This window comes from Panthera onca, chromosome B2 (assembly GCF_046562875.1).
Source record: "Panthera onca isolate mPanOnc1 chromosome B2, mPanOnc1 haplotype 2, whole genome shotgun sequence".
In the NCBI taxonomy this organism is placed as follows: Eukaryota; Metazoa; Chordata; class Mammalia; order Carnivora; family Felidae; genus Panthera; species Panthera onca.
Genome location: NC_138343.1, coordinates 83,759,594 through 83,772,330, shown reverse-complemented (window position 1 = coordinate 83,772,330; position 12,737 = coordinate 83,759,594). Strand labels below are relative to the sequence as shown.

The window sequence follows — 12,737 nt, the reverse complement described above, 5'->3', positions numbered from 1 at the left end:
AAATTAAAAGCTACTTGTCAACTGAAATAGATATACAGATCAATTAAAATAAACTTTTATTGATACAAACTTAAGAACTACGTCATTTTTATTGTTGTAGTAATTTTTGTATGGGTGTGTTTGTTTTTTATACCTACCCAAATTGAACCATGCAGTTCCTAGAAAACTCTTTCTGGAAACTTGGTTGATTGGTTAAGGTTTCGTTTGATAGTCACATAATCAGCGCTACAAGCTTGGAATAAAAAGAAAAAAATCTAAAAGCAAAGCAAAAGGCAATTTCTCATTCTTACTAGAACACATTTCACAAATCTGTTCTATTTAGGTTAACATGTCTTGTAAAACAACAGGAAAATTAAAAGTGCAGTGTAACTCTATGGCCTAGTCTACTAATTTTTTCTTGTTCAGTTCCCAGAGTGGAGGAAATTGTATTGGTTATTTCAACAACTTAGAAAAACCATTACCTGCATATTTTCAAATCAAGCCTATTAAAGCACATTATTTCAAGTCAAGTCTATTAAAGCTACTATTGTGATCATACTGTATTTGTCATCAACATATAATACAAATTCAATTTTATTCTTTTGCTCCAGCAGTTGTTGTAGTAGATAGCGAGCTCTAAAAAGAAACAATATAATCAATTCACTAGTTTTTAGTATACATCAGAAATAGAATATTTAAAATTTCATTTATAGAATTTTAAATCATGGAGTTGATTTCATAGATAGTACTCAAATACGTAAGGGACACATTCTTATTTTAGAAAATGTAGTTCTCATTTTATCATTTATATTTATGTCCCAGTAAACTTGCTTTTTCCTTTGATTTAATTTTATCCACTGAAAAATTGCCTCTGATGTGTTTTGCATTTCTCCCCCTTCTCCAGATCTGTCCTTACATGTTTCACAACCAGCAGATTTACTCTGGTGCTGTTAGCAATTTCTGCCACAAGAAAAAGTTATGGGTTTTTTTCCTGTGGCTCCCTTGCAAAGGTTTAAGAGAAACTGAGCTATATTTCAGTTCAAACTGACATTTCTGTCTGGTTAAGTTACTTAGTTATTTCTTTTAAAATTTAATTTTGTGGCTCAAAATAAATAACCATTGTTAGTTTATATTGGCATTTTGAGACAAAGTTTACTATTCCTAATAGTATTTTACTTGAGTTAACATTTTTTATTTATATACTTGATTTTTAAAGGTTTTCTGAATTTATAATTAGATTTATTATGTTGTCGAATAAAATAACTTCAAAAGTGTGTGTATCTAGTTTTATATTGCTAATCAATAGAAAAATAGCATTAGAAACCTAAAGTTTAATTTTCCCCCCGGGGGTCCTCTTTGGATCTACAGGCTGACACTGCGCCCCCTCTGACAGGTAATTTGAATTACTTGGACTTTACTTTTCCTATCTGTGAAGGTAGGCTCGAAAGACTTGCACTTTAATACCTTAAAACTCATGCCTATTAGGAAAAAGATATTGACTCCCTACTATGTTTCAACATTGGCAATACAAATGTTACCCAAATAAAATTAATAATAAGAAGAAGAACTTAGCGAGCACTTTCTGGGTGACAGACATTGTGATGAGAGGCCCGTGTCAGTAAGGATACATAGGTTACGCTGTAGCAAAAACAATTGTCAAATCATGGGCCGATGTCCAGTGTGGGTCCCCTAAGCTAATGAAAGCCCCTTCTCAATAAACATTTCCATAATAATTCCAGGAGGGGAAAGAAGTTACAGCAAATTTTAATTGGCTTGTCTTAAAGCTTCTGCATGAGACTCCCTTCTGTCCACCTTTCATGAGCCAAAGCAATTCACAAGGTCATGCCTAACTCCAGAGACAATAGAATGTGTAATCATACCAATGCCTCAAGGAGAAGAAACAGAATATAAGGACTTGAGGGTCTTCTTCAATTCACAAATCAGCTTCCTTAACAAACACCAGGACCGTCTGCCAGCTCTAACAAGCTCTACTCCCTTATCTTCCTTTATTTTTTTGGATGACTTGTAAATGTATGAAATTGTATTGTTTGCTTGTTTTGAAGATTTTGACATGGCTAGATATGGATATATCTATAGCTAGAAGGTGCTGTCTATCAAGGCAAGGACATTGTCCACTTTCCTTTCTTTTCCTCTTCTTCTTTCCTTTCCTTTTTCTTTTTCTTTTCTCTTAACTCTATCACCAATACCTACCTTGGCACCTAACACATAACAAATACATCAATGATAAATACATGGATAAATAAATTGTCTCCACTTTACAAATAAGGAAACTGACTCTTAGCAGTTACATTAACTTAAGAAGACATAGGTATAAAGTAGCAGAGCTGGAATTCAGAGCCCAGGTGTTTAAACACTCAGTTGTATAGCTACTATGCTTGATAATGACATAGGCTAGTAGGAAACACACATGTAATTGTGAGGTAGCATGACAAATAACAAATAACAAATATGTATAAGAGAAACATATATGAATTACTATGGAATTATAGAGGGAGTAAAATCTATCACATGTAGCATTTTGAAGGTGATGAAAATAGTAGAAAGGAAGATTTTATGGAGGAATACTATGCTGGATTTTGACTGAGATCTTGGAGATGTGTTTACTATTTTAGGTAAAATTACTTCTTTGACTTTCTGCTATAACGCAGGCATGTGTTAGCCACTAAGGATATAAAAGTACCCAAGGCAGAAAAAGCCTTTGCCCTTCTAGTGCCTCTAATCTCACGAGATATGTGCCAGTCACACACATACTGACAAAAATCATCCTTCAGTGAGGGACTAGCAGTCTTAGCTACAGCTTTTGGAAGAATAGGTGTGGGTAAGAAAGAGGAGATTTCACCGGAGTAAAATGAGCAGATTGACAGGATCACAACCTGCAGAAAGGTCTCTGAGGGCCATGTACACCAGAGGCTGCCCCAGCACGTGACCATGGAGCCAGATGATACAGGGCTTGAGTCTCTTCTTCCCTCTTTACTAAAGCATCCCCCACGATAGTCTTCCACATTGCTTTTCCGGCAGAGTCAGAGGAAAAAAAAAAAAAGCTTGTCGTAAGACAGACTTATGGCAAGAATCCAGAAAGAAACTACTTAAACTATCAGTCTTCTGCACTTAAAAGGCTATGAAATTTGACTCCTCCTAAATAAATGGGGGAAATATCATCTTATCAACAACATACATTGATTACCTACTGAGTTCAGGGCATGTTGGCTGAATTTTGGTTAAGGGACAGTGGATGATATGGGAATGGTAGATAATGATACATTTTAGACATTCTCAGCCCAAAATAAGCAGTAAAGGCACTAAGTCTGTTGACACTCAGAGGAAGGAGAGACATCTATGGGATACAGTGGATACTGGGATGAGGCCAAAACAGCGGCACTTTCCAGGCAAGTGGGAGAAAGAGTTACCAAAGTGAGGAATTATATCATTGAGGATTATGCTTGGCTGCCTATAATAGAAAACCCCAAAGTAACAGTATCTTTAAAAGAGATAGGTTTTATTTATCTCTTACTAAAAAGCCCATAAATGCATAGTACAGTATGACCTGATATTTTCCCAGGATCCTCTTTTCATTCTGTCATTGATTCTGAGGGGACAAAAAAAATGATTGCATACTCAAAGGAATAATGGCTGAGAGTTAAATAAAGGAACTATTTACAGAAGTGTGAAATAGGTTAGGAGCAACAAAAGAGAATGTTGAAGGTCCCAAGGACTAGCAAGGGGTTTGGGCGGGGGTGTGGGGGGCAACACTATTCTCAGACTGTTTCAAGGAGTTTTAGTTGTGGCCATTAGGGAAAGGAGGTGTTGATCTAGAGAGGAAACACAACTACCGCGAAACCTCAGCTCAGCAGAGAGGAGGCAAAGGAAATAAAGTAGTAATCAATTTCCCATTGCCCTCCATTTCATTACTTCTCACTGGCCAAACACAACTAGAAGCTACAGGTGCAAGGGGGCCCAGGATATACTTCTCAGAGCACACAACAGGGTAAAATGAGTAAAGAACTGAACTGGAAGAAGAAACAGAAAAATCAGCACAATTCATCCCTCAGCATTGTACCCCTTAGAATATGTTCTTGTCTGCTTTTCCATTTTGGGCAACTTGCATCATATACTCACTTGGTGTCCCATGATTAGGCAATTGGGGTTTATTTACCAAAACCCAGGTGTACACCAGGAGCTACTTTTCAAATGGAGAATAATCACTGGCAGAATAGGGCATGGATCTAATGTAAAACCCAAGTGGTCTCCATTGTTATTCTCATGTTCAGATGTGGCAGAGATCTCATAAAATATCTCTGTATACCACAGTCCCCTTCATCATTGTGCCTGCTGGGTTATAAGGTCCATATGTCAGGATGATTGTACTATAGCCTAGGCCTGCTGTGTAGCCTTCTCTTGCTTTGGGCCTTATTCAAAACTGCAGCCTTATACGCTACCTGGTAAATATATTAAAATAACATGCCTGGGGCGCCTGGGTGGCTCAGTCAGTTAAGTGTTCGAATTCAGTGCAGGTCATGTTCTCGCTGTCCGTGAGTTCCAGCCCCACATCGGGCTCTGTGCGAACAGCTCAAAGCCTGGAGCCTGCTTTGAATTCTGTGTCTCCCTCTATCTCTACCCCTTCCCCGCTCATGCTCTGTCTCTCTCTCACTTTCAAAAATAAACAAACATTAAAAAATAACATGCCCAGATATTTTATATATTTGCACCAAATTTTACAGAAGTAAATTAAGCATTTCTGCCTTTTTTTTTCTCTTTGGAGGGTAGTAACAAGTGCAGCACCTTGTCTTTTACTTTAGGAAAGTATCCCCAGACATGCCTTCCTGACATGGACGTGGCAGGCCTTCATGTATCTCACTAAAGCAACTATGGTGCTTGTAACTTCCTTCTGACCGGCTTCAGTTAGCATAAGGCAGTGAATCAGTGTGTAGGCTATGGAATGCCACAAGTAAACAACAAAGTTTCCTCCATGTGAGATTAAGACAGAAAGCAAAAGATTTGTCATAGAACTAAAAACAAAAAAGGTAAATAGTGCTGCTGTCCCTGATACATGAATGCACACTGTCTCTGATTATGTTAAGTAGCTGGCAGATAAGACAATGTTTTTAGGGTGATAGCATAGCATACCAAGGTCAACGTTACTTTTCATTTGCTCCAGTGAACATATCATATCCAGAACATCTGATTAAGGTTGTTATAATCAACAGTCATTCTCCACGATCCTTCTAATTTTTGCAGTAGTCAAGCAGGAAAGTCAAATGGGTATAAAATAGAAACATTTACTCTGTTATCTCTTAAGTTCTTAATGGTGTTGGGGGTATCCACCAAGAATGTGGTATTGCTTTTGATTGAGCATCACATCTTGGGGGGAGGATCCCATAAGAGGAAGTTGTATGGAACAGTTCTATAATAATTAGCCACTGCTATAGAATTCCTTGGCTAATTAGAGTAATTGTGCCCACTATATCTCTGAAGGTTACCTGCCAACACTTGACCTCTGCCACTCTGGGATCCCTAATTCCACTGCAGCAGACCTCACTGTCTGCTCTAGCCTCATTCCATCGTATAGAGAACCAGTTAGTGTATGTTTGCTTCAAATATTTCAGGACTAGGGAGTTAACAGGAGAAACAATCCCAGAAAATTTGGGGTAACATTGACTTTGCCAAGACTTTGTCTTTCACCTAATCTCCACTAGTCCCTGTTCCGTTCAGAGCCAGTATCTAATAATCACCTATGGTCTGGTTATTTGCTTTTTTTCAGTCACATTATTAAGGGATTAAGCCTCCAGAGAGGACTTGGAGGGAGACTCACAGTAAAGAGTTGAGGCCCTTTCCAAGAGTCTTTCCTCAAAAAGGGCTGGCCTTCCTGCCAATTAAGTCATTCTGGTCCATGAGATCATTTAGGTTTAGGATTGAGTAAGAGGCCATGAACCCCACTACACTACTTCAAGTCTTGTTTTTGCTCAGCAGACCTGGAATTTTTCCGCTTACCTAAGTCAAACAGCAATTAGGAGGCTGCTCAGCTACTTCATTCCCAGAGCCCTGGGAATAATTAGCCACTGCTCTAGACCTCTGTGGCTAATTATGGTAATTGTGCCCACTCTATCTCTAAAGGTTATGTGCAAACACCTGACCTCTACCACTCTGGGGTCCCATCTTTTCCACCAGGGAGCCTAATTCCATTGCAGCAGAGCTCACTGTCTTCTCTAGCCTACAGAGTACAACCCCATTTCATGAATTCCAGTGATCCCCTCAGCGACATATTCCTTAATGCCTTAGTGAAGACAATTTCCTGCCAGACGACAACTGTCTTGGTATAATAGCAGTCTTCTCCTGGAGGAGGCCCCAGTTTATCCCTCTGTGCTATGCTTGGACTTAATTCTCATTTGGGACATGGAGTCAATGAGGGACATTGGGAGTGCATACCAAAGAGAATCAATGCCTCCTTATGAAGTATCTGCCCCAGGTAACATCATTTGAAGTTTTGTTTTGTTTTGTTTTCTTTTGTTTTCTTTTGTTTTGTTGTGGCTTTAATTCTTAATGTGGGAGAAGACTGGTTCTCTTAGACAGGAATAAGTAGTTGGGAGAGGCAGAATGGTAGGAGGGGTTACTCCATTAGAAAGGTATGTTCAGACAGGGGTACATCAGTGGCTCAGTTGATTAAGCGTCCAACTCTTGATGTCACCTCAGGTCTTGGTCTCAGGGTCATGAGTTCAAGCCCTGCACTGGCTGGGAAGCCTACTTTTAAAAAAAGGAAGAATATTTGGACAGATTCGAGGATTCAAATTCTCAGCCTTATCTGTGTCTGTTTGACCCCAAGGCATATCTGGGGGACCTGTTTTTTTCTAACCACCCCTCTTAACTTACCATAAGAGACCTGGGGGGAATGTGCACTGGAGTTTTGCAAGTCTGCAACTTTCACCATCAGGCTTTATCCCTGTTCGCATAGTGTCTAAATACTGATTAGAGTTTTGAAACATACTGGCCCTCCAGGATGTTAGTGAAAATGAATGTGCTATGGTTTAAGATAGACTTGAGTTCAAATCCTTCTTTTAGAATGGCTAGCTGTCTAACTAGTTACTTAACTATCTGGGCCTCGTTGGTTTTAATGTTAAAATTAGAGCACTGTTTTTTATCCATGGTAAGTGTAAGGAGTAAATGAGAGCACCCATGTAATGTTTCTCGTGAAAGTAGTGCCCTATGAATTCCTGAACTCTCCCCCATTCCATCCTTCCCGTTATTTTCCTTTTTCTCCTTTCTTTTACTTCCTTCAGTGTGACTTCACAGACCACTACTGCTGCAGTCCCCGACCTACCTCAAGAATTCACAACTTTCTAAATTCCCTGCCTTATAAAAAAAATATAAAAATGTTGGAGACACCATTGTATGTCCTTGTGGTATCACCAAACAGGGAAAACATTATTAGAGAAACTATTAAGAAAGCATTGTGAACATCTTGGGAAACCAATAAAACTCAAATATTTATGCAAAAATTTGTTACATTAGCTAAGTAAACAAAGTGAAAACAAGTTTTGAGACCATAAATATTGCAGATTTTAATTCTGTTAATTTTAAGAACACTATTTCCAAAATATAAATAGGAATTGGAAATCTCTAAGAATTTCAATAATTGACTTTATGGTCCGTGCCCTTTGGCTAATGCTAAATCTGATAGGTGGGTTATTTTTTTAACTTTCTGTTCATATTTCCTCATTAATCATTTGAAAAGAATTAACATTGCAACAGGGGAAAGATCTTTTCTTTTTTTCTTATTCTTATTTACTATACTAACAGCCATTTGTTTGATTTCAGTTTTATTCAGTGATTCCAAATTGGTCAATAAAATGCTAATGATTACCAACATACTATATTTCTCACTTGGAGATCATCATTTAATTCTAACGAATGCCAGTTGGATACTTGTTAAAACAGCAGGAACTAATTCATATATTCAAGTGAAATAAATAAAGTTTGATTGCATATTTGTTCCACTCAGCTTTGATAACTGGCACTGTTAGAGGTTCTTCATATAAATTACCTTGAAAATGCCTGATAACCAGGTCTCACTGACAGAAATTGACATGTCAAAAGTGTTCTGTGCCTAAATATCATTGGTTTATGTCTACTATAGATGGACTCTAGACCTTGGAACTCACAATCTGAAATTCTAGGGAAGCTCTGTGAGACCTGACAAGGCCCCATAACAGAGACCTCCAAGAGATTATGCATAACTCAGTCTTTTCCAAAGGGTCTCTCTGTGCATAAGCCTACCCACTCCCAATTCAGAAATTCTCCTAAGATAAAGGATAATCCTAGAATTTCCCAAGGTGATTTGAGGGAAATGTTTAATGTTTACTTTGAAATAGACTCCCATAGGGCCTCTACTTTCAAGATTCTTTTGATTTCTTGGAGAAATCTACACTTCCAGAAGTTCACCCTTAAATCTATTTCTAGTCAATCATTTATCAAGGTTTGCTTTCAGAAAATACGACCACTCTCATTTGCAATAAATTCATGTCGCTAACATCCCAATATAATTTCCTATCTGCTCTTTTCATAAGATCAGTCTATGTATTTACCCTACAGGATCTTATTTTTGTAGCTCTATTTTACAATAGCCAAGGAAGTATGGGAAATGGAGTTTACTTGCTTATCTTGATGTTTTGCCAACTATGACATAAGAAACACACATGAAGGTAATTTTTTTAATTTACTTTTTAAAATTTTGTGTGATTTCATTACCAGTAATCAGGATCACAGTAGAGTTGAAAATTTAAGTAAATGTAAATGTAAAATGTCAAGAATCTATTGTTCATAATTGAAGAGAACAGTAAAGAAAGTAAGGATGCCCTATAAATAATTTTAATAAGTTGAATAAGGACATCTAGTGATTCTCTGGCTACTGATTACTTGCTGGCTACACTTGCCAAATACCTCTCTTCATGTGTCCTCCTTCAATATCTCTCATATTCAGAGAGAGCACATTTTTGAAGCAGGTCCTTTAAGACAGATTTCACATTTAGCAATCCTTCTTCTTAGAGACTTTGTGTGTTTGTTAGAGATCCAATAGTCTCTGATGTCTGGATGAAAACAAAACAAAAAAAAATACAGTAAGTGTACAGAACTTTACACAGGGCTCTTCTTGACAAAGTAGAAAGAGGACATGAAGATTTCACTGTTGCCTAAAAAAAAGACTTTAATACTTCTTTATTGTACATATAAATTTTCCACTACTATTAATAGTTTCTGATTAAAATCTTGACTCTATTTTTAAATTCCAAAGTGCCAGTGTCAACAATATTATTACATTCATATTCTTAATGTGCACAATACTTTATCTCAACTGACGTGACTGACCAGATCATACCGATGAGTCTATGCAAATTCCCAGTTGGTGGATGGTTTATATCAGTTGCTAACTAATTAACCATGTCTTCAGTTATTCAGTTATAAAATGGTTGTTTAATATGTATTTGTGTACAGAGTCATTATGACTTGTATTTTTGGCATATTTGAATGCGAGAGCAGTGATTAACTATCATTAATACAGAATTTTTTTTAATTTTATTTTTTTATTTTAGGGAGAGTGAGAGCACGAGCAGGACAGAAGGGAAGAGGGAGAGAGAGTGAGTCTCGCACTCAGTGTGGAGCCTGATGCAGGGCTTGATTTCACGACCCTGAGATCATGACCTGAGCCGAAATCAAGAGTTGAATGCTCAACCCACTGAGCCACCCAGCTGCTCCAATACAAGTCTTAACAACAGGGATGATTCTGAAATAGTATTGAATCAGAAACAATCAAAGTTTTTAAATGAGAAAAAAAGTGAGCACAAGCACGATTAAGGTGTATATGAAAAAGAACCCCAAGAGAAAAGTTAAAAGGCTAAAATCTGAAAAGCAAATGTTTAAAAAAAAAAGGCAACATCTAACTAACAGATATATATTGAGTACCTGGTGTGTGCAGAACACCATGCTTGACCTCAGTTCAGTAATAAGTTCTTTACCGTTTTGTGTAGACATGCCCCAAAGATAGTCATTTATAAATGCATAAGCAATTTCATTGTTATTCTGTGTAATGGAGAAGAGAGAAAAATAAAATCACTTTTCACGTGATGCTCCCGATAATGAAAAGTTAAAAGTAAGTGATCTTTTAATGCTTCTTATTTGTACAACCCACAGAAGTTCTTGGAGGCTGAACTGTGTATCACACAGTATCTATGCACCCACTATATGCTGAAAGCAGCTCTATGGTTTAAAATATCTGCTATTGGGGCTCCTGGGTGGCTCAGTCGGTTAAGCGTCCGACTTCGGCTCAGGTCATGACCTCACAGTTCGTGGGTTTGAGCCCTGCACCAGGCTCTGTGCTGACAGCTCAGAGCCTGGAGCCTGCTTCAGATTCTGTGTCTCCCTCTCTCTCTGCCCCTCCCCTGCTCATGCTCTGTCTCTGTCTCTCTCAAAAATAAATAAAAAAACATTAAAAAAAATTTTTTTAAATGTCTGCCATTAATTGAGTACCTACTATGTGAAGTGGCAGTGTTTAGTGCTTCATGTTTATTAGCAATGATAGAGACCATTTATATGTGCCCCTATTTTGCAGCAAATGACTCCAAAGTTCAGAGAATTAACCAAGTTACCTGAGCTCACACAGCTGATGAGGGAGCAGGGCAAACAGGGAAACTCTGTAACCCTTCACTTGATGTTATTTCTGCTAAATTCTAGAGCCATCCTCAGAGGCATTGTGACATTAAGAATAAAAAGACACCTTCAGAGTCTCGTGTGAATCCTTAAATTGTAATCTTACCACACATGCAATAAACGTATCCACACTTGGAGTTGTTCAAGTACATCCCAACACATGGAAATATACTCTTTTTCATTTCTTCAAACACAAATCATCATGTTAATGTAACAGGAAAATTGCTAACTGTACCCCATTTTCTCTATACACATCTTTTTTTTCTCCCCTAAGATCTAAGAGCACCTCTGAAACAGTAGTTTATTGGTGTTTAAAATCTTAATGATGAGAGTGAGTCACTGATGAGTAGGAATGACTCCCAGTTAGTTGCAGTTCATAATTTCTTATCTGTCTTTTATTCCCATTCCAAAGACTTTATACACATTTAAAAACCCAGTTCACTTAAGACAATTTATTAGAGGTTAAAATCACTTGGGCTAAAACTAGACCAGACAATATTAAAGGTGCTAAAGAGTATAAATAACCACAAAATGTTGATGTTGTAATTACAGAAACTTCATATATAATTCATATAATTATAGGAATTTCAAAGTGGCCTTGAAAATAACACATGGCCAGTTTTCATGGGAAAAATTTAGTTTTAATTCTCTAAATCTATGGAATGTCTATTATGTTCCAGGCCATGAATAGGTAGAGGTGAATAAATAAAATATGTACAGTCCCCAAACACAGAGCTTGCAGGCATGAAACAGACATCCACAAGTAAGTATATAATTACAGAATATTATAGTGCAAGGAAGAAAAGGAGAGAATGCTAATAATAATCATTATTATTATAATAATGTGAGAGCCATTATAGGTTGAGAAATCATAGAAAAATTAATAGAAAATAGTATTTCAGGTAAGCACTTGAGAAAAAGTTAGAATACACAGGTGAAAAATGGTAAGTGGAGTGGCCTAGGCAGACCCTGTGTGGCAGTGTGTTTGGCATATTTAAGGAATTGAAATTATCTGTCGGAGCCTGTGACCCAGGCAGATGCTGGAGCAAGGTGATATTATTTCAATAAGAAAAGGCCAGATTCCATAGACCTTAGGCCTAGCATATTAAGGATTTGTATATTATACTAAGGGAAAGATATTAAGGTTTTTAAATTTTTTTTTTAACGTTTTATTTATTTTTGAGACAGGGAGAGACAGAGCATGAACAGGGGAGGGTCAGAGAGAGGGAGACACAGAATCTGAAACAGGCTCCAGGCTCTGTGCTGTCAGCCCAGAGCCCGACGCGGGGCTCGAACCCACGGACCGCGAGATCATGACCTGAGCCGAAGTCCACCGCTTAACCGACTGAGCCACCCAGGCGCCCCAATATTAAGGTTTTTAAACATGGGATTAAGATAATTTGATTTAGATCACAGAATCTAATCACCCACAGGATTTAATTAAAACAACATTACAAGTGTGCATAACAATATATGGATTGTGTTGTTTGTCTATAAGTTTTCATATTTGTCTTTAACTTCCTCCTATCTCTTACCCATTGGTCAGCACAGAGGGGCGTAATAAAGGTTTGATTCTGCATAACGATTAATCAGACCTGATACTTACGGTTCCTTTGATGTTTAATCTCTCTATGATTAAAACACTGTCATCAAGCTTCCCTCTCTACTCCCTGATTCTCCCCCTAAAGGTGTCATTTGGATATTTCCAAGGTACTGGCCAGCTGGGTGATTTCATGGGGGTAGGAAACGGAGAAGGAAGTGTGGTGACTTTCAGATTCTCCTCTTTCTCCAGCCTTCTCCTTCCCTCCCTCTTTTCTACACTATATTCTCCACTCCCCAAATCATCAGAAAAAGCCAGGTTTTCATGTTTCTTCAGTTCTGTCAAATCTTCTTAACACCAGGAAGAGGCACTCAGTGCCATTACATGGAAAAACTTTTCCTTAATAATAGGAACACTAGGGGCGCCTGGGTAGCTCAGTTGGTTAAGCGACTGACTTTTGTTCAGGTCATGATCTCACAGTTCCTGAGTTTGAGCTTAGGGCTCT

The 12,737-nt window shown here is 37.8% G+C and overlaps 1 long non-coding RNA gene across 1 annotated transcript in view; it reads right to left on the bottom strand.

Moving 5' to 3' along the window:
• The window catches only part of LOC132667393 (uncharacterized), a 58,006-nt gene extending 47,316 nt beyond the window's left edge, over positions 1-10,690 (bottom strand). The window contains exons 1-3 of the long non-coding RNA XR_009605122.2: positions 10,632-10,690; positions 8,932-9,077; positions 138-232 (exon numbers count right to left, since the gene is read on the bottom strand). This is a non-coding gene — a long non-coding RNA (uncharacterized LOC132667393). The remainder of the gene's footprint in view (positions 1-137; positions 233-8,931; positions 9,078-10,631) is intronic.
• Positions 10,691-12,737: the final 2,047 nt, after the last annotated feature.